The sequence below is a fragment of the Lactuca serriola genome, chromosome 2 (genome assembly GCF_051521515.1).
Source record: "Lactuca serriola cultivar US96UC23 chromosome 2, Lser_US96UC23_V15, whole genome shotgun sequence".
Lineage (NCBI taxonomy): Eukaryota > Viridiplantae > Streptophyta > Magnoliopsida > Asterales > Asteraceae > Lactuca > Lactuca serriola.
In genome coordinates, this window is record NC_136409.1 from 103,501,032 (window position 1) to 103,527,612 (window position 26,581).

The 26,581-nt window shown below is 37.3% G+C and overlaps 1 long non-coding RNA gene and 1 pseudogene across 6 annotated transcripts; one reads left to right on the top strand and one right to left on the bottom strand.

Annotated features, from left to right (window-relative positions):
• Nucleotides 1-19,276: 19,276 nt before the first annotated feature.
• LOC145086582 (shewanella-like protein phosphatase 2 pseudogene) lies at nucleotides 19,277-20,668 on the top strand (annotated as a pseudogene).
• Nucleotides 20,669-22,206: 1,538 nt separating this feature from the next.
• On the bottom strand, nucleotides 22,207-24,705 carry LOC145086583 (uncharacterized). Of its 6 annotated transcripts, none has more exons than XR_013700507.1 (6): nucleotides 24,433-24,705; nucleotides 24,206-24,272; nucleotides 23,744-24,087; nucleotides 23,262-23,626; nucleotides 22,803-23,093; nucleotides 22,207-22,702 (listed from the first exon to the last, which is right to left on the bottom strand). It is a non-coding gene; the product is annotated as an uncharacterized LOC145086583 (long non-coding RNA). The 6 variants fall into 6 exon arrangements; XR_013700504.1 differs by having other exon boundaries at nucleotides 23,262-23,365; nucleotides 23,465-24,087; XR_013700508.1 differs by having other exon boundaries at nucleotides 22,803-22,837; nucleotides 22,995-23,093; nucleotides 23,262-24,087.
• Nucleotides 24,706-26,581: the final 1,876 nt, after the last annotated feature.

The window sequence follows — 26,581 nt, forward strand, 5'->3', positions numbered from 1 at the left end:
AAATAAACACGCACATACTAAGATAAACACACACACCCATAGCCACCCTTGTGGTGGCCAGAGGTGGTAGATAGTGGCAGTCACTGCCTCACGGTGGTGGTGGTGGTTGTTCTTGGTTTTCCAACCAAACAAACCACACACACAACACACACTATAGCAGAAAACACACCCACACACTTGCTTTACCCGGAACAGGAACGCATCCACCCTCTTGGTGGCATTAGGTGACGGCAACAACAACACTATCCGTAATGGCGACAATATTGGAAGTTTTGCAATTACAGCTACCACCTTACGGTGGTGGCGGTGGTTTCTTTTGGTCCACTTCCCAGCAAACACATCAACATATGCGAGCAGAATACACACGAACCGGCGAAGACTTGTATTCATCGAAAACGAGTGGCGGGGGCGTCACCCGTTTACGTCTCCGACATTCGGGTCGTGAGTAGCGCTTTTTATTCAGGTTTCATTCGTTGGTCTTGGTAATTATTCAGGTTTCATTTACGTCTCCGACAACCGGGTCGTGAGTAGCGCTTGTTAGCGAGGCAGCAGGCAGTGGCCTTGTCTGATCTGAAGAATACGTATGGCAGCAGTCGGACATCGAAGGAAGGAATGTGGAGTGGGGGTGGCATCACTTACGGAGAAGGGTGTTGCAGCTCTACCGGTCCAAGGGAGTGACGGCGATCTTCGGTTCCGACGAGGCTATGAGGTGGCAGTCGGAAGCTTGGAGGTATAAGGTGGCGACTGGTGATTCCTATTAGGGTTTGGATTTCGGGAGGGTTATATACTCGGTCTATCACAACTTGCATTTTAGCTAGGAAATTCTATTCCCGTGTAACCATTTAACTATTGTAAAACATATACTCTAAGTAAATCTCACACAATGCTCATGTAGATTCACCATTTATGATCATCAAAGAGTCTGAAGCCCTAAGAACCATGGTTTAAGTCCATATTAGACTAGGAAATTTCTTATTGGGCCTAATGGTACAATGAACATCTAATTCAACCATTTTGGGCTTAGAAACCCTATTTGGAGTCTAACTGGACCCACTTCCATTAAACTTACCATTTTAGGCCATGTTGGGTCCAAAATAAATGAGTCTACGCTTAATGGGCCTTATTGGGCCATTAATGAGTTAAATTGCCCTAATGGACCATAAACTTCCTTTTTCTTTCAAAATGGGTCGTGAGCTAACCAATGAGCCCATTGGGCCGAAAAGTGATCATTGGGCCCCAAGATCTCGAGTAGGGGTGATTCAAGGCCCAAACTACTCCACCGTTTTTCCTTGGTCCAAAAATCTTGGCCCATCATACTCTTAGAAAACCCCCATAAGCTCGAGATCTACATCAAAGGTGTGCTAAGACAAAAAAATCTCTTCCACTTCTTCTTCAAAAACTGAAACATCAAGCAAAGGTGAGTTCAGACCCCCTTATTTTCGGTTTTCATATGATTTTTGGGGGAGAATGCAAGTAAAATGTGTAGATCTATGTGTTATATGCATGTCTTGTGTGATTTCTTAGCTTATTTGGTAAAAATGTGTTAGATCTTAGTAAATCTCAAAATTTTAAGCAATATTGAGCAAAGATCTATGAACTATGACATTATATACATCACATTTTCAAGCCAAAAGTGATTACATGTTTAAGACACAAAAGATTTCAACAAAAACCTTGTTAAAGGACAAAAATTGTCAAGAAAACAAAAGATAAGGGGTAAAAGTGACATTCACGTTTTTGAAGGGACCAAATACGTCCTACATGTGTAAAAAGGGGATTGTTATGATAAACATACTTTCAAAGGGTCAAAAATAAAAATTTAAGCTTAATGGGCCAACATTTAGGCCTCACAGTGTTTGGGGCCCAAATTGCGAAAAACTAAAGTTTTTGGGTTAAAAATGATTATTAGCCAAATTTTGGATCATAAACGTAAATAAACCAAATTTTCAAGTGAAAATAATATTTATTCCTAAATTGGACCAAAACTGTAACTTTTATCCAAAATGGGGCCGAAAGCGGCAACTTTTATAAATAAGGGGCTAAAGATGAAATTTTTCTATAAAACAGGACTATAAATGCCAAAATATGAAGTTTGGAATAGATCCATGAATTTCTAAACATTTGGGTCAAAACTATAAATTTTTATAAATTATGGACTAAAGTGTCAATTTTACAAAACTTTGGGTCTAAATTAAAAATTTAAGGATGATTGGCCAAAATTGTCATTTTTACAAAAAGAAGACTTTTTATCATCAATCTAGTAAACTTCGAGCTAAAACAAACCACAGAACAAAAACAAATTGATGAAATACGTCGATAACTATTTATTGGGCCTAATATTCACACTATTTGGCCAATGGACCGAAAGGGCCCATTTGAGTGTATATTGAGCCCAATGTTTTCCATGACATGTTTAGTGGGCCTACGATCCACTTACATGTTAATTTGGGCCTAATTTGTGGGTTACATGTTTATTGGGCCTTTGTGGCCCATTTACGTGCCTATTGGGCCTAAATTACCCTTTTATTATGTTATTGGACTTTTTGGCCCATATATATGCTCATTGGGCTTGGAATAAAAAAAATTCACAAACTTTGTAAATCGTAAATATACCCCTACAAAGTTTATGAATTCGCATACTTACCTTTGGAATGAAAAATCTATAACCTACACATGAAACATTAAACATGGGTTAAAACATATCGAACGAGAAAGGTTGAGAATCTTGTGAGACTTTTCGATTGGCACCTTTGAGTGTACAACCGTAGCCTGTAGATATAACCAGAGTTTCCTGGAGGGAAAGCAAGAGTTTGTGTATAGATCTATACGGGGTGACCCCCCACGCCTGAGTTGTTCTCTATAGCTAGACTAGGCCAGTCTAGGGTGACAAAATATTGAGCAATGCCGGCGTTTGGAAAAATGCCAAGACGGGCGACTTAGTCATTATCATGCATGGTTATAACGACTCATGTGGGGATTCAACACCATTTAAACACATAGAAGATTAATTCTTTAATTGTGTCAATATGAAACAACTTAATCAACGATACAAGAACCTAGACATTGTTATAAGACAGAAAATATCAGATTTTCTAGGAAAAATATTCATATACATTTATCACTTATTCACGATGCAATGAATTTAAACTACACCCATATATGTTATAACTATGAAATTCACACATGCAATCATACTTGATTTTCACATTATTTTCAGACAATTTACAGAAAATATCGGATTCTCAGGGTATTTTCTAGGTTTTTACAAAAGATACAAAGACTTTTATTTAACCATACTTATGAACTCACCAACATTATATATGTTTACGATTTTCAAAATAACTTGTATTCTCAGGTAATCGTTAAGCTGGAAGATTTGCAAGTGTGTATGGTTTTTTTATGTAACATCACTTATCTTACTTTGAATAGTTAGAACTTATGTATTTTTAACATTGTACTTGATTTAAACAATACTGGTTATATTACGTAATGTTGATGATGAATGTGTTATCTTTCATGTATATTCATTGTGATGATTATCCAATTGTTAGTCACACGAGCCCCCCGAAGTTTCCGTTGTCTGGTTTGAGGGTGTGACATGGTCCCCATGAAACATCACCCCATAATGACAACATTAGCCCCTCCTTCTCCCTTTTCTTTCAAAATGAATCCATAGCTTACCATTTAAACCCTACTTTCTGAAATCCTTTACAAATCAAGTCCAAAATTTTACCAAGCAGCCCTTAGCCTCCAAAATCTCTTTAAATTAAGTCCCAATAATTTACCAAAGTAGTCCCTGCCTTTATAAATATTTAGGAAACCAATCTGAAACTTACACTTTTAATCGCCGACTTCTAAAATTATGACAGTTAGCTCCTCAAAACCAATGCCTTGCTATATAATTATTGATTTTAGGGCTACTATTCGTTCAATACCTTTTCTATTTACGTATTTAATAAATGGGGTGTCACAACTCTCCCCCACTTAAATTAGATTTCGTCCTCGAAATCATTCCTTACCATTCCTTACACGTTAAACCACTCAACTAACATGGCTACAACCTCGAGCATAGCCCCAGCCTTCCCAAGGCATTCTAAATCATCCCTCGTAGGGTTCTAAACCTCAGAAATAAAAGAACTTTTTGCAACAATATCACATCTACTCCGTCTGAAATCCGCAGTCTCGAGGTGGTCTGACTCCTTGATAGACCGCTCATACTGAATCATTATCGTTAAATCTAGTCCACTCACCTCTCAATTAACTATTCAACTTCTGATAACTGGAGGTTCCCACTATTAGTGACTTAGCATAACCCAAGCAGTTAGTTACTCATCCATACCTAAAATCCTATAACACTAGTACCAATACTGGCCGAAACACTATAACTGCCCGAAGCACTGAACTACCTGAAATAGCATACTGCCACATGGCTGCTTTGGAAAATCTACCGAGACCTCCACGGTCTCAATTCGTTCGCCAATCATCTAAAATACCGGGTTCCGGCCCAGTCGCGGAGCTAAAAAAACTCCCACGTAGTTGTCCTTACATGACTTTCGAACAAAATCCTCTTCTGTCAATAATTACTACTAGTTATCCTACCAATGTGGCTCTAACTACCTTTTGATCTAACTGATCGGATCCATACTTCGAGTCCTAATGTCACCAATCCCATGACTGCAGTGATATTCCTAGGGTCTTATCCCTGGCTAAACAGGTCTAATTCATCTGGGGAAATCCGTAAACCAATATGTGGATTTTCCATGCCCTCACTGTTGCACCCGAACTAGTGGTTATTACTGTTCCTTATGCGATCCAACACACTCCCATGCTATCTACTAACCTAGTGAATGCTACAGCTACACCTGCAGACTTACAACACTCTAGTACTATCTGCCAACCTTGTGAATGTTATGGCTACACCACATACTTACAACACCTCTAGCACTACCTGACAACCTTGTGAATGCTACGGTTGCACCCGTAGACTTATAACACTTATAGCACTATCTGCCAACCTGGTGAATGCTATCGCTACCTCGTAGACTTACAACACTTTCTCAAACTATGTAGTTGTTAGTAAATGCTACGACTATCCCATAGTCTTACATCTTTTTCCACACTATCTCAATCGCTGATTACTAATCCGAACACGTCTTATGTCGAGCACACGCACACGATCTAACATCCAAAACTGAGGCCATGTCCTTAATGGAATCCCCAACCTGATTCCCTAAAGCCGGCTATCAAACAGACCGAGAATGGGATCTCATCATTGGCAAGTTTTTCCAAACTTCCAACTCACACTATCCTCAATCCATACAGCCGCTTGGGTTGTCTTCCTTCCTGACAAGGATGCGAAACTTATCCCAGTTTCAAAACTGCTCCTGCTTCTGAATCCCTGTATGATTCTCCCCCAATTTGATTCAACTAACATCAACAACCCACAATACTGGAAGGATTCTCAATTCTTCTTAACATCTCATAACCAATCTGTTGGAAACCAACACTTACCATTGCTAGTGTTCCAATACCAGCCAATCCAAAAGATCACATAACTTCTAAGAACCCGATGAATGCTTCCAAAATCCAGAATTAGGGAAATGACCTTCTGCTACCCAGTAATAATTCTCAGTATTCAATTGGCATATGAAATCTCTTTGAGTATATAATTCAAAAACATATAGAGGATAACCCAGAGTTACACTTACTCAAACCCTTGGAACGAAAGGCTCCACCGTGTAGTTTCCCGCAAGTGTTGCACCAAATCTGGCCCTGCTGGCCTCTCAAAAGATGATCTGAAATCTTAGGCCTCCTCCCGAGACCCTTCAATATAAGAAACTAATCTGGTTCCCTCTTCCCAATGGGCTCCAATTCATTGTCTCGTTCTTGGGCTCTAGAAGTCATATCATTTAGGGACTTACACCCCGAGATACTCAGGTTCCCTCTTCCCAACATGCTCCAAGTCAATGTCTTGTTCTTGGGCTCTATAAGTTATATCATTCATGGACTCACACCCCGCGATACTCACGATCTCCCTACTATCATTCTGCAGTATGTCCTAATACCTTACCTTCTTCATTTCCTCATCTGTTGTATACCGTGGTACCAACTAAGCTCTCTTCCGAGACTTGGCAGTGATCTCTGTCACAGTCTTAGTCGTATGGCGGATATCTAACAACTCTTGCGCCAACTTCTGCGCCTCAATCGCCTAGGAAAACTCTGCCCGTAATCTAGTCGAAAATTCATCCCATGACATAGCATTGACCGCATCATCACCCAACTCACTACCAACCTCTTCCCATCAATCACGTGCTCTGTCCTTCAGGAGACAGGAAGTAAGTCGGATCTTGTCCCCTTTCGAGACAACGACTGGTATGAAAAGCGTTGGTGAGATCTGCCAACCATCTATTGCTAGCAATGGGGTCCCTAACCCCCATGATTATCTGGAGCTTCACAAGCTCTGAATTCCCAAAACATCAACATATGCGTCCTTATCATGACTGCTATCTCAGTGAAGAATGGACATAGCCTCTCATCACAAATCCCTAAAATGGCCTCCTTGATCATACCGAAGATCTCAGGAATCTGATAAGTGATACTATGCGTACTCTTAGATGGAATGAACTCCCTCATCTGACCATCAAGCTGCCCAACTCCAGAGTCTGAGCTAGATCCCTCGTCGACAACAGAACTGCCATCTGTCCTACCATGTAGAGTCACCATACTCGGAAATATACCATCCCAATCATCAGAATACTCATCATAACTCGAGGGATCTCACACACTATAAGTTTCCTGGGTTCATCTCATCCTTCGCTGATTCGAGTATGGATCCTCTGCTTTCAGTAGTACGGGCCCATACTACCTTCCACATCTATCCGTACTTTCCTCAAGAACTGCCTTGACTTCACCCAAGTCCCTTCTACTACTAATGCTTCACACGGTACTCTCATCCTAGGCTTGCCCTAGGGTAATCATCAATCCACTCTCCGCCATCAGTTGCATAAGAAGTCCCTCCTATCTCCCCCTAACTAGCTCGCAAATACCATTACATATGACTAAGACTAGATAATTCTTCGAATGAGAGGATCTACCCTACAACACTTAGACTTAAACAAGAGATGCGAAATAAGGCTAAACCCAACCTTCTGAAATTATTTAGTCCTCATCATATGTAACTTAACATATTCATTTACTATTTAGTAAAAGATAACTAGAACTCCGAAAAGCACAAAGTAAGCAGCATTCGAGCATTGAGTACACGTAATCAAGCATATACTAATCAGACCATCATACTGACTAATCTGTACCGGCATGCAGTTCATAAAGCTGATACACATATAACAGACACTTAAGGCATCCTTCGTATATCCTTAGCCCTAATCTAGCATGTAGTTCTCATAAACATATAATAACATAAACTTGTATGGGTAATTTGGGAGTACTTACTTGATCTCGGCTAATTGTATGCACCACAACCTTTTCTCTTTTTCAAAACTCTTTTCACTTTTCTAAAATTCTTCTTCTTTTTCTCAAATTCCTTTTTATAAAATTGACTTTCTTTTTTAAAATTTTCATACCAAGTCCTCAGTTTGAGATCAGACACACCCGAGAGTGTGTCCGAATCCCTCAAACCAAGGCTCTGATACCAAATTGAAACATCCCAAAAATACGGTCCAAAATTTTCATTTTTAAATCATTAATAAAACCATAAACATCATTATCATATAAAAATCATAATCCACGTATCTCAAAAATATCATAACAACTGTCAATGTATCGAAATCTCATATCAAACATCAGAGTGAAATATCCCTGGCTAAAAGAAGTGGTGTGTGCCATGCAGTCATTACGAGCTCTTCCCTTTGCTAATGGAAGTACCTGAAACCAAAATTGAAAACCGTAATCACGAAGCTTAGTGAGCTCCCCAAACTACCACATACCATACACATACCATATAACATAAACTTTGGGACTGCGCCCAGCTGCATCGGGACGAACCCGACATCGGCTTACTCGGCATCGGGCTTACCCCGGCATCGGGCTTACCCCGACATCAGACCACGTCTAGCATCAGGCCTCGCCTGGCATTGGGCTTTCCCTGTCATACATACAACATATCATATAACATAAGCATAATAACATATATCGGGATTTCCCCGGCATCGGACCGAAGCCTGAAACACATTACACATAACATATAAGCTAACATGCATCAGGCTAGCCCCAAAATCAGATCGAAGCCCAAAACACATGACAAATTACCATATAAGCTAACATGCATCAAGCTAGCCCTAGCATCGGACCGAATCCTGGAACACATAACACATAACATGCATGAATCACAAAGACATCAAGCATACATAAACACTTCTCAGGACCGCCCCGGCATCGGACCAAAGTCCGGAAACATATAATCTACATCGGGCTAACCCCGACATCGGACCAAATTCCGGTATATGCTAACATACATAAACGAGCTGGTATTGGTGCCTTCGACCCGTTTCTACTGGAGGAAAACTCACCTCACACTACTAAAGTCCTGCGGACAAAACCCTAGCTGCTGGATGACAGATTCCCGAATTTTTCAATATCAAAATAACACCCAATTAATAATTGGGTACCAACACATATCCATAAGTCCATGCTTGGGGTAAAAGACTACTTCACCCCTAACTTAGCTTGCTTCAAGGCCAAGGCCCAATCCAAAGGCCCAAAAGTCTAATAATCAACCAAGGCCCAACATATGGCCCGATTTTCCCAATTTGGCCCAAACATCTGCATGGTTCACCTTAAGGCCCAACCATTTATTCTTGATCCAATACTTAGCATTTTGATGGTCCAATATCTCATGATCATCAAGGCCCAATTATGGCCCATCTATGCCCCAATTTTCCAAATTAGGCCCAAACCCCTCACATGTGCCTTACCCTAAAGCCCATCCAATTATTCTAGTCCATATGATTATTCTTGGATGGCCCATTATTAGCCTAATCACCAAAACCCAATATAAAGGCCCAAGTTAAGGACAAGCAAGATTAGGGTTTTCACATAAAATGACGATTAGGGTTAAGTGTTTCTTACTTAAACCATTAATGACTTAATCCATTAAGTCCATCACTCTACTAGATAAATCATATGGCGTGGTAGGGCTTAATACATCTGATTGTCCAAAATGCGGATCCCAACAATCCAAAACCCATATATCCAAAATTAGGGTTTTCTAAATCCTAATTAGGGTTTCCAACCCATCACAATCCAATTAGGCCTAAAAGCTAATTCCATAGGCCCATTAGGGTTTCATGAGGAAAATTAGGGTTTTCCTAAGTCGGGCACCACCCACTACCATCCCGGGTAGTGGTGGTCAATGGCGGCTCACAGCGGCGGCCACCACCTCATGGTGGTGGTTATGGGTCTAGTCTTATTATGTCCAAGCATCCAAAATAAAGCTAAAGACAAGTAAAAGCACACTGCCACCCAAAACGGCGGCTGGTAGTGACGGAAAGGCGGCAACCAACACCCTACGGTGGTGGTTATGAGTTTCCAGATTATATTAGCCACTAATTACAATTTTTACATTGCAATAACTCGAAATAAACACACACATACTGTCACACCCCGAAACCGATGGCGGAAACGTTCCGGGGCGGAGGACGTCATGTAAAGTATCACAACCAATGTACATAGCAAGCATAGTAAACACAACCATTACATTACATAGGAATATTTACATTTGTTTGAAAGCAAATTAATATGTGTTTTATATACACATCAGTATCAACAAAAGTAAAGACTAGACTTCTATACGCTCCATCTTCTGCAAAAGAATGTGGGATACCTGTCTAACGAGAACCTGAGAATACAAGTAGTTTTAAAATATCAGCATAAAGCTGGTGAGTTCATATGCGGTTTGTTTCTGGTGAAAGAAAATGTTCCTTTAATTTTACGAAAAGTTGTTTCCCAAGAAAATCCCATATTTTCTTATAAAAGAAGTTTGGTTATCCATATGTTAAACAACCTGTTTATGAAAAGCTATGTTATCCCAGGAAAACCCCTTATTTTCCTTAAATGTTGGTGGTTGGTTATCGATCTGGAATGAAGTGTACAAGTATCTACCATACTTGTATCATTAAGTCAAGTTTCCCTGAAACTTTGGTTATCCTTGAAAAGTACATTAGTTTTAACACGTATATAAAACTAATCAGTAGGTTGTGAACTAATACCTAAGGGTATTACTGATACCCTCTAGTAATCAAAACAGTTATTACTTTGAGGTTGGTTCACTAGGTTCATTATTACTAAAAGTAAATCTCCATTATCTAAGTTGCGAGTTCTATAACCATACAATAAACTATATGGCTCGTAACAGGGGCCAGTATCATTTTATGACTTTGTTACTCATAGACCTGCAGGTCCCACTGTAGCTAGCAGCAAGGTGCGGGGTAGTCAACCCCGTATAGATCAATACACGCAAGTCACGTTCTCCCTCCGAGAGATTCTGGTTACAGGGTTAGTCATACACTCTCAAATCCGGGGAAGTGTTACTAAGGACAGTCTCCAATCTTAAGAATAACGAATTTACAAGTAATAATATGGACAATCCAGTTTTATGATTGGCATGAATCCTTTGTAAAATATAAAATATAAAATATTATAATAAGTTTCACAAATTTCCTTGTTTTAGTTTTGAAAACTAAATCAACAGTTATTTTCATAGTCGGTTGGTAAAAACGGTTTCCTGTGTTAAAAGCATGCTAAACATGTAAACATTTCATATGAATAATAAGTTTTGAGTACAATTTCCCTTGTACTTTTGCTTGTATTCCCCCCTGAAAACATGAAAACTCGGAAAAAGGTAAGGGTATGAACTCACCAGATGAGGATGTGCCGGGTAGGACTCTAGGTGTCAATTTAGGGCTTGAACACACGCAAGGGTCCTATGTGACATGAAGTGATACATAATTGTATCTAATTAGACATTGAACCACTAATTAAGCATGTAAATACACTCAAATACGCGGAAACACTTTATTTCAAGTGTTAGGAATGATATGGGTTGCATCTAAGGAGTGTATGGCCTCGATAAGGAGTTTAATCTTCAAGAGTAAGCCCTTAGGGGTGTTTACAGCCCAAAGACCATATCCCCCATGAGTTTACGGCCGTAAACTCATGGGTGGCATTTTTTTGGGTGTTCAATGTCTTATATTGCACAAGGGAAGGTTACCAGGGTTGATTCAAGGGCTTAGGAAGTGATCGGGACTTGAAATGACCTTGGAAATTAGGTTTACGGCTTATGAATGACCCTTCGTGAGTTTATTGTCATAAACACACAATTTTACGGCTGTAAACTCATGCTTGGCCCATTCTTGCATTATTTTGGGTTTCAAATGAAGGGGTACAAGGTTCTAGACATTAATCCAAGCTATAGGAGGTGTTTAAGGGCATTTTAACACCATGAAAAGGTGTTTACGGTCCATGAATGTTCATGGGCCATAAACTCATGTTTACTCCCTTTATGACATGTTTTTGTTGTTCTAAGCTCATTCATGCAAGTCCCTAAGTCATAGCTAAGCACTAGAAGGGTTTTAGAGGGGTTTTGGGGCTTCAAAACCCACTTATGGGTGTTTATGGTTTTGGAGGTGTTCCTCAACCGTAAACACATGATTTTGAGGCTTTTGGATGATTCAATCACGAATTTGCATGCATACCAAGCTAAACAAAAAGCTAGGAAGGATTACTTATGATTTTGGAGCTTGAATGGGGCGTTTTTCGATCAAAAATCGAGTTGTAAAGAGAGTAGAGAGAGAGAGCTTAAGGAGTATGAAAAAGCTTCAAATGGTGACCACTCAACCCTTATATAGGGTTTGAGTGTATGGACAGGTGGGGATCTACCCAATACCGACGTTAAACGGAGCTTATGGTCGTACTCGATTAAATGGTCGTAATCCGACTTGGTTGTAACTAAAAACTTTTCAAGGGATATCGAGGGTGTTTCACATGTTTTTATTTCATTTCAACACTTATGAAGTCATAATAAAGGTCTTAATTGATTTGCCTAACCCAAAAATTAACGAAAAATTTCAATAAAAATAAATTTCATTGACGGAATTGGGCTACAGTGACAGAATAAATTCCGGGTTGTCACACATACTAAGATAAACACACACACAGCTACCCTTGTGGTGGCCGACAGTGGTAGATGGTGGCAGCCACCACCTCACGGTGGTGGTGGTGGTGGCTGTTCTCAGTTTTCCGGCTAAACAAACCGTACACACAACATACGCTAGAGCAGAAAATACGCCCACACACTTGTTTTGCCCGGAACATGAACACATCCACCCTCTTGGTGGCATTTGGCGACAGCGACAACAACATTATCCACAATGGCAGCAGTATCGGATGTTTTGTGATGACAGCCACCACCTCACGGTGGTGGTGGTGGTTTCTTTTGGTCCATTGCCCATCAAACACGTCAACGTACACGAGATGAATACACACGAACCACTGAAGACTTGTATTTAACAGAAACGGGTGGTGGCGGCGCCACCAGAGCTGAGACACAGCGCCAACGAATCGACGACGAACAGAAGGAGAACGACAACATTTTGATGGAGAAGCTGTAGTGCTCACAGTTTCATTTGTTGGGCTTGGTAATTATTTCGGTTCCACCTACGTCTCCGACAACCGGGTCGCGAGTAGCACTTGTTAGCGAGTCAGCAGGCGACGGCCTCATCTGATTAGAAGAATATGCATGGCGGCAGCCGGATGTCGAAGGAAGGAAGATAGAGTGGGGGTGACTTTGCTAACTGAGAAGTGTGCTTCAGCTCAACCGGTCCAAGGGAGTGGTGGCGATCATCGGTTCCGGTGAGGCTAGAAGGTGGCGGCCGGAAGCTTGGAGGTAAAGGGTGGCGGATGGTGATTCATATTAAGGTTAGGGTGTCGGGAGGGTTATATACCCGGTCTCCATGAAACATCACCCCATAATGACAACATTAGCCCCTCCTTCTCCATTTTCTTTCAAAACGAATCCATAACTTACCATTTAAACCCTGCCTTCTGAAATCCTTTACAAATCAAGTCTGAAATTTTACCAAGCAGCCCCTTAGCCTCCAAAGTCTCTTCAAATTAAGTCCTAATAATTTACCAAGTAGTCACTGCCTTAATAAATATTTATGAAACCAATCCGAAACTTACACGTTTATCCCCCGACTTCTAAAATTGTGACAGGTAGCTCCTTGAAACCAACACCTTGCTATATAATTATTGATTTATGGCTACTATTCGTTCGATACCTTGTCTATTTACTTATTTAATAAATTGGGTGTTACATAGGAACCTTAAAAACCGAAAAGAAATAAATACTCAAACTTCCAAGAACATACCTAGTTAAAGTTAATCTCCCTCCTGACGAAAGAAGATTAACTTTCCAGCTCGCCAATCGCGTGTCAAAATTTTGAACCATCGGTTTCCAACTGTCGACATGTCCTATATTCACCATGGGAAGACCTAAATACAAGAAGGGTATAGAAGAAGTTAAAAAAATAGTATCAATAACCATATCTTCAATATTATAGAAATCAACACCTATCCCATATATGTTTGATTTTTGAAGATTTAATTGCAAACCCGGAATCAAGAAAAAAAAAATTAGAATAATAATCAAAATCTCAGTATCACCTTTATCCCATTCTCCCAAGAAAAGAGTGTCATAAGCATAGAAAAGATGAGAGATCTTAAACTCAGAATCTCCAACCTCCAAGCCTCTAAAGATATCATGATACACAACATCATCAAAAGCTACGTCCAGACCCTCCATCACAAGAATAAATAAAAACAGGGATATCGGACTACCTAGTCTAAAACCTCATTTGAGAGAAAACTCCTTACTAGGGCTACCGTTAACAAGAATTAAAGCACAAGAAAAAACCAAACAAACATTAACCCACCTTATCCATTTATGGTGAAAACCCAAAAATGATATTAAGAGTACTCATTCTCCTTGGAAAATGTCCATATGCCACCCTAAAATCAATGAATTTCACCACCATTGAGAATTGTTTACTTGAGATACCAAACCACTTAAACACCTAGTCACAAGTCTCCTATGAAATATTGCACCGGATCAAAAGGTGGTCTTCTAATTCCACTTCAGCCCCACATAAAGGGCATAAGCCGTTGTGTATTGAAATACCTTTGGGCTCCAAGTTTCTTTCCACTGGTAATCTATTCTTGTAAAACCACCGAAATTAGGGTCAAAATTTAACTTTTATAAAACAATAATTGGGATATACCAAGTGGTATATATCGTAACGAGGTTTCCAAAAATATAAGGAACTCAAAAATCCAAGTTATAACAAAGAAGTTATGACCAATCGAAGATCCGCGGCAATACCGGTAAAACATTGTTAAGCGTAAAATACGAAATCCCGATAAAATACTTTTTAGCCTTAGGTATCTAAATTAAAGTCATAGATATCATTAAACCGTGAACATACATAAAAAGAACGCCCAAATCTGACTTCGTATTAGGAAGTTATGATTTTTCGAAGTTTCTAATATAGCGGTAGACAACTAAAAACTCGAAATAGAGGTCGAGTGATTTTTGGCTGAAACAATCTAAACGACAATCGAAGATCTCGTCAATAGTAGCACAATGGTAAAAAGTCTAACGAAAGCGGACATCGGATGAAGAAGTTATGGATTTTTAATGGACTTTTCGTGTCCCGGCCTATTAAAAATATATAAATAAAAATAAATTCAAAATTAGCCGATGAAGTCTAAACGAGAGTTGTAGAGTATATTCTCACCTACGCGTGAATATAGAGAACATAAAAACGGAGCTCGTATGCAGGAGATATGAATTTATGAAGTTCGAGTCACGAAACCCCATGCTGTCAGGTGACTCACGAGGCGAACAAAAAAAACTCACGAGGTGAGCTGCCAGACTGACCCTTCCAGAGCAAGTTGACGAGTGACGCATGCCATGAGCAAATTGGGACCAAACTCACGACGAGAGTTATGCAACAAGGTGAGAGTCAAAATTGTGAATATATAAAGAAATCTAAGCCTTCCAAGTTTGGTTATTCAACCGCATCCTCTCTCCTACTTCTACACACTATTAAGCCTTTCTAAAACACCCCGAAGCCCCGGTAACACTCCTGGAAGACGACACAAGGCCCAACACCCCGAAGTTCCCGAGACACTGCTTCTCTCCAGTCGGAGTACTGCCCGCGTGAAGCTCCAGGTTTTATACTCAAGCTCTTAAGGAAGTTCTATACTCCCGAGATTCCCGAGAATCCCGAGAATTCAGCTTTCTCTAAGTCGAAGTTCTGCTCGATTCTTTGTCTTAACATCTTCAAGCTACCACTTCGATCAAGTGAGTTCATACCCCTACAAACACACTTTAAATACGTTTTTAACTGCTTTTAAACACTTTTAAGGGGGGGATACAAGTAAATACACGGTTAAAATCGTGTGAAACATCGATCTTTTGCTATACCTTTCTTACTGTTGTTTTAACTATCATATGAAGTTGTTATCATGCAAAACACCTCACAACACAACTTTACCCTCTTGGGGTACAATATGTTTTATAAATAGAAATATGTTTTATTTATATGTTTACATACTACATCATATCAAGGGTAACCATCTTTGTTAAACCATTTTATGCATTCAAAGAACTTATGATTTATACTTTGTCTAACATTGTGAAAGAGGATAAACATTGCATACAAAACTATCAATTTAATACAGACTTAGTTGAGAATCCGTGAGACGATTATATCTTCAATGCTACCTTTTTGTTAAAAGGTACAACTTAAAGTCCTGTCCATTATAACCAGAGTCTCCCGTGGGAGAGCGTGTCAAATGTGTATTATGTTTAGCTACAGTCCCTTGGGTGACAGTTTGTCATAAACATTTCGGCGCCTGAAGACCGTCGCCACAGGCATATTATGTTTAGTATGGTTATAAAAACTCACCGAATAGACAACTATTATAGTATTCTGCTTTTATGAACGAGTGCGATCTTCTTATAGTTTTATTATATAAACTTTGCCTCAATCCTTTAAGCATTTCAGTTGCTTGCGATTTTCGGTCTTGGACATTAGAGACTGCCTATTACTTTATGAAAATAAGGGATTTTCCTGTATCTAAAACAATCAACTAATAAGAAAATAAGGGATTTTCCTGGTACAACTATTTATAATTCACAACACGAACATTCATATGCATTTCATACTTTTATAAGGAAATAAGGGATTTTCATGTATCCAAAACAATCAACTAATAGGAAAATAAGGGATTTTCCTAGTACAACTATTTAAATTTCATAACACGAACATTTATACGTCTTTTATACTTTTATAAGGAAATAAGGGATTTTCTTGGAAAACGCACGAACTTTGGAATGTTATAAATTTTCTCAAAACCGCTTATGAACTCACCAACTTAATTGTTGACACTTTTTCTTTGAAATAACTTGTATTCTCAGGGAACCGCTAAGCAGGTTTGGAAACCAACTTTTGGGGATTAACGCTCTGACGTTAATTACTTCTTTTGAAAGATCTTTATGTATTTATCTTTTGAACATGTAACAAATACAATTATGTAAACATTTTGAAACTTATATATATATATATATATATATATATATATATATATATATATATAGATATATAGTGGTGTGTACTTTCCTTACTAAGAACTATTATGATACTGAATATGACGTCCTCTGCCCTCGAACGTTTCCCCCGTTCTGGTTTGGGGGTGTGACAATTCTGCACAACCCCCAGATGAAACACCTCACATTTAAGGGTATTCCTTTATTCCATTAAATCAGAGGTCCACCAGGAATTCCCGACTTTGAGTCTATTATCATCCTCATTCTATTAACTTTATATATGCAATCAGGATTGGGATTAAAGCGAAAACCCCTACTGAATTCGTACTTGGCATACTTGTGATTAAGGAGCATAGATTTGAAAACTGAAGAATATCCTTTCATCCTTTGAGCAGTTTAATTGAAACCTCATTTGCTAGAAGAATGTTGAGTTGTTGATTCTTTCATTGACAAAGCACCATTTTTTCTTTTCTAACTCATATAGTCTTGGTAATCTCTCTTAGAGTGTTGTTCTTCCATACCAAATGTCCTTCCAAAACAAAATGTCCACGTTGGAATGAGGGATTTGAGAAAACATCATATTAAAATCAATGTGAGATTTTGAAAGGCTTGTAATGGCTTTTTGAATGTTGCACCAGGCCCTCGAGATTGATTTTTTGTGATGTAAGTTACCGGTTTCCTCCTTAGATTATCTATGATATTTATGCATTATTTCTAGAGGTTGTCTTTCTCTAGCTTTAATCTACACCACCATTTAGTTAAAAGGGCTATGTTTTGTACCTTTAGACCTCCAACTTCGAGTCCGCTTTTCTTTTTTGAAGCTACGGTCCTTTGTACCATTCTTTAGATTTTCCATATTATTGTGAAGAAGTTAGGAGGACTCATCATGGGAATCTTATTACATAGATCAACATTTCCATATCCATCCATTAATTGATGTTAGTAATACGAACATAAACCACCTAACACCTCACATATTGGATAAACACAAGCTCAAATAAAATAAAAGGGGGATTTTATTTAAAGAACCTCTCTTTAACATTTATTAATTCAATCTGTAGTGCTCATAACTACCCCTGGAGTTAGTTTCACAATCCCTTTAATCAGTTTCTCTCTATAACTATGCCAGGATAAAGCCATTCGAAATTTTTATAACAAGTAAGAGACTTAATAAAAATATTGTAAACATTTCCATATCGAATACTTAGTTCGAAACGAAAACTTTGATATAGATGATACCATTTGTATGATTCTTTCCCTTCCCTAGTGGTACCTCAACATTGAATAGATTTTTATTTGGTACATGATAGATGACGGTGTTTATATTTAGCTAATATCAATGAAGTTAATGGTATATCTCACCTTGTTCATCCCTGCAATTTATATCCTCCACACCCTCACAAGTTAATATAAAGTCATCTGGCATATCCTCTACACCATTATAATGGCGTGTGCCACCGCATCACCGCATCCCGTCAATAAACCCATGGGGTACCTATCACTAACATGCTACTCCACATATTTTTTCTATAATTTAATTCAAAAATACAATAATAACATAGATTTTTTTTAAAACTAGTTTTTCATTCAACAAAAAAAGACATTACATTAATTTAACAAAAACGACAATTTAAAATAAAAATAAAGAACACATTAAAAAATATAAACAAATACAACTACCCGTAATCCTATTTTTTTTAAACAATGTTATTCTATTTTGAGGAATTCTTCAAATTTTGCCAAACATTGAGATGTGGAAAATGTTTTTGTTTTGTGTTTTCATATTGATCCATGACCACATTAACTGGATCGATATCGTTTTTGTGTAGATTGTTTATAATAAAGTTGTAAATTCCATTGAATTCGCAACATTTTACCTTCATATCGCATCATTTCGAACATACTTCATCAACATTTTGATTTACACAACCCATTAAATCATAGGAAACGCTTCGAACTTTTCCCCGAAAGAACTAGACATTTGAGCATCTTCTTCTTCCGAAACCTAAATCATGTTTCTGTTAACTTCTCTTCTTCCTCTTCTAACAAATTCATTATTTTGGGGGTCCTCAGTTTTTGAATTTAAGAACAATACAAATGTGTTAATGTGAATAAAGAGAGAATAATTGTATGAAAAATTAGACGGTTTTTAGTAATATTTATATCGGTAAAAATTAAATGAAAAAATGAAAAATCAAAATTAGCTATTACAATGGTCAACCATCATGTCAAAGCAAAGAGTTTTCACTAGTCGTGATCTGTCGTTGTCTGCACCATATTGGACAACGATCACGAGCCAAAACGAAAGACCTGGGTGGTGTTCGTAGCCGTGGTCTGTTGCCGCATAGACCGCTGCAAGGCAGATTTAAGAAGGGAGTAAAGGGGTCCATGCCCGCAATGGTTTAAATTTTTTTTATATAGATATATGTATTTTTCCCATTTTTTTACATAGGTATATATATTTCCCCCCTTTGAAATTGTTTCTTTGACATAGAGTGCGATTTTGAAATTCTAGATCCGCCCTTGGAACACGGAAACCTCTGTGATACCGAATGGTCTGATCACAATTTCCTGAATTTCATTATAATAATATATGGCTACCTTCGGAGAAAGTTCGTGACTTTACAGTCAATATTGGAGATCGATAAACAAATGCCCGACACATACAAAAACAACTCCACTACACCCAGTTCTTCTTCCTTTCTTCATAACAAGAAACAATGGATGCAGACAACACCTGCAAAAACCTGCCCAATCTCTATTCATCATTTGTCGACACTTTCGTCGACTTTTCGGTCAGCGAGATCTTCCTTCCCGACCCACCATCTCCTCCCGTTTTTCAAACCTCCTACCCTTCCCCTAATCGTCTAATAGCCATAGGTGATCTTCATGGCGACCTTCGCAAATCCAAACAAGCCCTCCGTCTTGCTGGTCTCATCGACTCCCAAGACCAGTGGTCCGGTGGCTCCTCCACTCTTGTACAAGTCGGAGATGTCCTCGATCGTGGTGGACAAGAACTCAAAATCCTTTACTTCCTCGAGAAACTAAAACGACAGGCTGCGAAGGTCGGTGGTAATGTCATCACTATGAACGGCAATCACGAAATCATGAATGTTTATGGTGATTTTTGGTGTACTGATCCATCTGGGCTTGATGAATTTCAAAATTGGGCTGATTGGTTTACTATAGGCAACAACATGAAGCGATTATGCGATGGACTAGAGAAACCTAAAGATATATACGATGGGATACCTACAAGTTTCCCTGGCGTTAAACAAGAATACGTAAACGGGTTTAGAGCAAGGATTGCTGCATTGAGACCTCAGGGTCCTATAGCAAGTAGGTTTTTGTCTAAAAACATGACTGTGCTTGTTGTTGGGGAGTCCGTGTTTGTTCATGGAGGGATCTTACCTCACCATGTTGCTTATGGATTGGAACGGATTAACGAAGAGGTGAGAGATTGGATTACTGGATTGAAAGAGACTGTATCTTCGGATTTAGTCATGTCCCGAAGCTCAGTTGTTTGGCTAAGAAAATTTTCTAACGAAGTGGCTGAAGATTGCGATTGTAGTATGCTGGAACATGTTCTTGCGACTATTCCGGGTGCAAGGAGGATGATCATGGGTCATACAATTCAGAAGGGTGGTATAAACGCAGCTTGCAATAACAAAGCCATAAGGATTGATGTTGGCATGTCTAAGGGGTGTATTGACGGGTTGCCTGAGGTTCTGGAGATCAGTGAGGATTCTGGTCTACGAATCTTGACATCAAATCCGGTGTATGATCAGAATAGGCACGATTTGATGATGCCTAAGCAGCATGAAACACGACCAATTCAGATTGAGGCTTAATCCTAATATTCGCTTTTATTACAATTGAATTTAGCACTCAAGATGTACACATTACTGAGTCTTGTTAATCAATTAGAAAATTATTGAGATTGTAAGCATAGTTAAGAAAGTTCTGATTTTTATTTGATTTAAGTTGAGTTTGCAAACGAATTTCATTACTCCAAAGTTGCAATCAAAGACATACATTCAACAATGTTTCATAGCTAGAGAGGTTCTAAATTGGAAAATTAAAACCGGGGGAAAGTTATTACTTGAGTTTTTGGTTTAATTATGTTAATCATTTTACTGTTAAAATCTCTCGGCTGAAGGATTAAAGTAGGTTTAAGTGATTATTATTTATTATTGTTGATTAGCATCTAAACTAAAAATGAAGTTAACATGATGGTCCACTTTGGGAGGTCATAAGAGATTGTCTTTATTCGTGAGGCGATAATCTGCTGGTATTTATATGGGTAGAATGGAATTTCGGAAACCTCAAGGTTCAGTCCTCAAGCTCAAACGAAGAACAAACTTTGTCATATTTATGGATCAATGCAAGTAATCCAAAAGAGGAATCCTTAAGCTGGGACCCATCCTTGAATGCTATATATTCTATCTAGACTTTTCTAGTCTTATGTTTGTTTTCTGTTGGTTTTGTTTCTTCCCCTTTCTTTCTTTGTACTTTCTAGCCTCTTATGTTTGTGAGCTTGCCATTAAAAAAAAAAAAAAAAGAATTTCACATGATGGCGGACACATTACATAAGAGACTTTTCTAGTCTCTTATGTAGTCTCTTATGTTTGTCCACTTGCCCTTAAAAAAAAAAAGTTACATGATGGTGGCCACGTTGCATAAGATGTTGACTACCATCCAAGGTGTATAAACTTTTCAGATTATCTATAATGGTGCAATGATATTGCTTTTTTAATTGACTCGATCGGCTTTTAGAATTAAAATTCAGACGAAATATAATGTTAAGATTGTTTCAAAAGTGCACCGGCGACACATCAACAAATATATCATATTGTTTAACTAATAATTTTAGTTATTTACAAATCAATTAAAAGAAGCGTCAGTGAATTTTTTGACGGACCCGCAGGATAGAAGATCCACACTTAGATCGGCTGACATTTTGGTCTTTGGATGGATAGAAGGGAAGCATGGGTGCGTAGATCTTACTGGGGTCTCTCCTTTCGTTGGTTTGGGGAGCGGGAGTTTCACAGCTGGGCATGCCGCTTTGAAAGTCGTTGCGTGCAAAGTGGTAAAACACGAGAATGCATGTATAAAAAATTAACATGTGTTTGTAACTTTTGCATTCGATACATTTGGTTTTCTCGCACCAGAGGCGGTGGACACTACAAAAAAAATGCCAATTAGTGACGAAAACGAAATGGTCACTAACAGTAGAGCGATTCGTCATAAAATTGAATATGGTCACTAAATAGTGACTAAAATATACTCGTCACTAAATTTGTGACGACCCGTTTCGTCACTGAATATTGTCACTAATTGAAGAAAGTCGTCACTGTTTTATTCATTTAGTGACGACTTTTAATGACCACAAAAATGTCACTGGTTTTCATTACCATATTAATGACCATAGTGACCAAAAAGTGGTCACTAAATATTTACTGTTAGAGACCAAAAAAAGTGGTCACTAATCAGAAAAATACAAGAAAAGACGATACTTACAATGTTGATGTAATTGCTATAAATTAAAAAAATACTTAATTATTTCAGTGACAATGTTTGAATAAAATTACAATAACTAAACCCAATACAATCAATCAAACCTCATATTAGCTTCCAATAAATGTGTTCTATTATCTTGAAACTTGCTCATATTTTCTTTACAAAACATTACTAGAACTAGTGTATTTCATGACTGTAACCACCTACATATGGCATTTCCATTCAACTTAATTACAACTAAGTATCCAGGGAGTAAGATACACATCCTTTATTTCAATATTGTAATAGGAATTGGATGTTGATTGACTCTCCTTACATCCTTGTATTTAACCTAAAAGTTCATAAGCTAAATGCATTAAAAAAACATGGTTGTTGCTCACTTGTTGCCACTTGTACTACAGTCTTCATGGTTGTCGCTCATTGTGCCACATAGGTATCGTTCTTCAGTGCCAGGTGAATCCATGTCAGCATCAACAAGCTTATTGGATCCACTTCTGGCTTCAACAGATAAAGTGGATTCCGATTCCGATGGTTCATGTCTTATCTTCATTCCTTCACCTAAGCAAAAAAAAAAAATTAATTGATCCAATTCCATTCCATTTAATTGTGATTCCATTCCATGATTTCCATCATACCAAACAGAGTCTTATCTACTTACATGAAGGGTTTGGAGCACCAGAGCTGACAATGCCCCTATACACACAATACTCATGAATAAGTTCATCAAGCATGGTGATGTCTAATCTCATCCGACACACTTCATTATGTTAACAACCAGGGTTAAAAATGTCATTTCACAGAATGACTGAATGAGTAGCAATTCTAATTGACCATTATAATGTAAGCTTACTTGAAATGCTTGGAATAGATCACCCTTTGCAAATTTTAAGCTGTCAACTGCCCCTTGTCTTGTAAGCTCAACAACATGTGCAAGTGCTTGTATATCCACCTGATATCAGATATAAAAAAGCTATTATATAAATGAATACTCATAAATCTAACTTTGAATTGCAAAGTGGCATATTGAAAGAGATTTCCTTCAATACATAGTAACAAAAAGAGTTAGTAGTTGGGAAAAAAAGAATAAAATAGCCTTGATGAAAGTAATGAGATGTACTTGTTCTTTTTGAAGTGATCTCAAGCTTTGTGTTGATTAGGATACATAAGCGTTGCATGCACCATTAAGGTTAGTGAACATTCCCACAAATTGTCCGGTGCAGGCTGTAAATTCGAAAGAAAATGCATGTCAGAATAATCAGCTAATAAAGAGTATAAAAAGATAATTACATTTAAAAAAGAAAGTGTTGTAGAATAAGTTACAAATGCTCTTGTGCAGCATGAGATAAAGGCTTTGACATGAGGGTAAAGACAATGCTGATATAACTGAAGGAAGTAGAGAGCATTATGGATACACCCACAAGATGTCTCTTCCACCACAAAGCAAAAACTTGCCATCGAAGCGTGTACTAGCTGTTGTAACCACTAATAATAAAACCTCCAAGGTGTAAGAATTGTCATGAATGGTTACAACCATATACAAAATACACAAACACCCTAAAAAAGGCCAATTATGTAATTACAATTAAAATATCCACTTACATTCTAGCAGAAGGAGTGGGGATAATCAATTCGATGGTGGCATCCATCGTCACCATCATCTTCTTCTGTCATACTTTCTGAATAACAACCACCACTGCTACTGTTTCTGCTCCGGCTGCTACTACTCGTGAAATTAGTCACTGATCTGTTACTCCCCAAGCTGCTTGTATGACTAGTAAGGTTATTGGAATCTCTGTAATGATTCATCAAACCATCGTTCTCTTCACCACCAGAATTAATCACTAATTTTACCAATGATCGATCTCCCTTGTTTGGGGTATGCATGTCTGGCATTTTTGCACGAACATTGCCTTTGTTTTCTTCCTTAAACCCCTTGTTCTTCCCTATAAGATTTTTTTTGATTAACCATAAGAGCAATACATCTACATACAATACATATCAGATCAAATACACATGATACAAAAATTCACATACAAACACAAAAAAACCGAGAAAAATCACCTTGAGAAAGTCACTGTTCACGACGAACATGAAGTTTGCTCTGCTTAAATTTGGCGGTCCTATTCACCTTCAACATTGAAAAAAACAGGTTAGATCGTAACAAAAAACAAGAAGAACTTCCTGTTTTCCCAAAAAGAAAATATCAACACGTTTCTGTCGCAACTATCCATCAATCAAACGATACGCATCATAAAATCGAACAATTGAATAGAATTCAATAAATGTACCCGCTTTTTCTTGCAAATTTCCTTCGGATTAGAAACCGAAGTCAGGATCGAAGCGTTGGCGATCGAATCGTAAACCATGGCTGATGAATTCTCAAAAAAAAAACCCTAGAAAATTCGTTTTGAAAAAACCTCCGAAGCAAAAAAACAAGCGAAATTTCTCGAAGAGCAAAGATATCGATTCAGAGAAAACGATGGATATCTAGGATTGAGAGAATGCGAAAAGATTGAATTTTGGTGTTGATAGATAACAGAATTTGCTCTATTTCGTTCGCCCTTTTGGCAACGCATGAAACAGACTCTGCCCTCAAGTTGTCTTTTTATAGTTGCCTATTTACAATTATACCCTTCAGACTAATTTTCAGATGATGGCGACGATGGGTTAATGGATCGTAAAAAGGTCCGACTCGTAATCTTTTTTTATTACTTGGAAAAAGGCTTTTATATAAAAATATATTTATTAAATAAATTGACGGCTGATTATTTAATTTGTATAAGAAACAAATATATAATCACTCTTTGAAAAGTATACCTTCTTACCCAAAAAAACAAAGCTAATTTAACGCATATATTTCTGTCATTTTTTTCTTATGGATAATATAATTAAATCAAAAATAGTAAAATAAAGGCATTTTTGTAATTTTACGTTGATAAGTTATAAGCAATTTTCTTATCGATGAAATTAATGAAAAATAAAAATGATGTTTATGACTTTGAAATTGTAAAACAATGATTTCTTTTTCTTTTTTTAATTTTCCAGTTACCGTAATATTATGGTCACAAAATTTACGCAGTTCTAACTCATATCCAATGACCATTACTCTATTGTCGCATTGTTTTTCTGTGTAAAAAAATCGTTTGTATTCTTTTTCTGATTATACTAGTGACCACTATTTTCTAGTCACTAATTTTTTCCATGTATTGACAACTATTATGTCGTCACCATGTGTACCGATTGAAAATATAAATACAACCCAAGGCTTTTTTTTTCTAACATGTTTCTCTTTTTTTTCAATTTTTTCCAAATATTATCATAGTAAATATTTTTGATACAGACCGGTCAATGTAACAAGTTTTTGTAAAATTATGTGTAAAAAAAACAAAGTTGTTGTCATTTTCAAAAATAAAAAATATTAATTAAAAATATTTTAATTTTTATTAATTAAAAGTTATAATATATATATATATATATATATATATATATATATATATATATATATATATATATATATATATATATAGGAATGAGTTCTATGGAAAACAAATAACTAGGGCAACATCTACCGGAACCAATAATCAAATGACACGTGTCCATTTCTTTCTTCACAAGTAATGTATTGTGGAAGTTATTGTGAAAGTGATGTGTTGTCATGTTTTCATTGGTTCAAATATGTGTTGCCCTAATCATTCATTTTCCATAAACTCTTCCCTATATATATATATATATATATATATATATATATATATATATATATATATATATATATATATATATATATATATATATAGTCGGTTACCATTGTTTTATGATCACTAATTGTTTTTCCCCATTTAAGTAGTTTTCAATAATGAAAGAGTAAGCATGTGGTTTTGAATAAGTGTAGTCAGTGACCATTATTTTTTGTTACTAAACCTTCAATACAGTGACCATTTTTTTTGTCACTAAGCTTCTAGCATAGTAAACATTATTCTTAGTCACTATATTGTTAACATAGTGACCACTATTTTTAGTCACTAACTAGTTGTTATGATATGAAATAAAAATAATTTAATTTTTTTGTGGTTTAGTGACCGAGTTAGTGACCACCACATACAATTAGTCATCAAATTTGTAGGATTACCAAAATTCAGTGACCATTTAATTTTGGTGACTAAAAGATGCTTTTAGTGACCAAATTTTAGGTCGTCACTAAAAATTAGTCACTAATGACTTTTCTTGTAGTGGGAACTCCTAAATAGAGTCCAACGGTTCATGCATTCTAATGTCATATTTCCTAGATCCACAAATGTTGTTTTCAAAAGAAATGGTTTTGCCATCCAGAAAGAGCTAGCGGCGCAGCTTGTTGCCCGTTTGCCTTCAATCGATATGTATTGAACTATATTAGTTTTTTTAGATAAATATTAAAATTAAAAGATATCAAAAGGTTTATCG